This window comes from Sinocyclocheilus anshuiensis, unplaced genomic scaffold (assembly GCF_001515605.1).
Source record: "Sinocyclocheilus anshuiensis isolate Anshui unplaced genomic scaffold, SAMN03320099.WGS_v1.1 scaffold103, whole genome shotgun sequence".
NCBI classification, from domain to species: Eukaryota; Metazoa; Chordata; class Actinopteri; order Cypriniformes; family Cyprinidae; genus Sinocyclocheilus; species Sinocyclocheilus anshuiensis.
Window position 1 is genome coordinate 569,622 of NW_015548201.1, and position 425 is coordinate 570,046.

A 425-nucleotide genomic window follows, 5' to 3' on the forward strand; every position below is an offset into this window, starting at 1 on the left:
CACAAGCTAGACTATCATGCGAGGACTATCACTTTTTTTTTTTTTGGTGCATTCTTTCTCTGAGATGATTTGTTGATTGGTGTGGCATCTACAGAGCTGTAAACTGTCTAGAACGTCTACAAAAAAACAAATTTCTTTCTTTCCCTAGAAACACTAACTGAGTGCTAGAGAATAATGGACCACGAGCCAAAAATAGCTAAATTTAGGGTGCAGCTGTCAAGGTTGCACTGTGCAGGCGTTTGATCTTTCAGTGTGATTATTACCACTGATCATGGCTAACTGTGATTGGTTGTCAGTGTAATACTTCATAATGGTGTGTCAATCAATTGACCTTGTTCACAAAGGCTAGAACCTGTAGCGTCTGGACCAATCAAACACACAATTTTTCATTTGATTTAACAAATCAGTTATTCATTAGATTAACA

The 425-nt window shown here is 37.4% G+C and overlaps 1 protein-coding gene across 1 annotated transcript in view; it reads left to right on the plus strand.

The window, feature by feature from the left end:
• LOC107653302 (uncharacterized) overlaps positions 1 to 425 on the plus strand; it is a 55,021-nt gene that overhangs the window by 47,435 nt on the left and 7,161 nt on the right. The gene's annotated exons all lie outside the window — the stretch shown is intronic.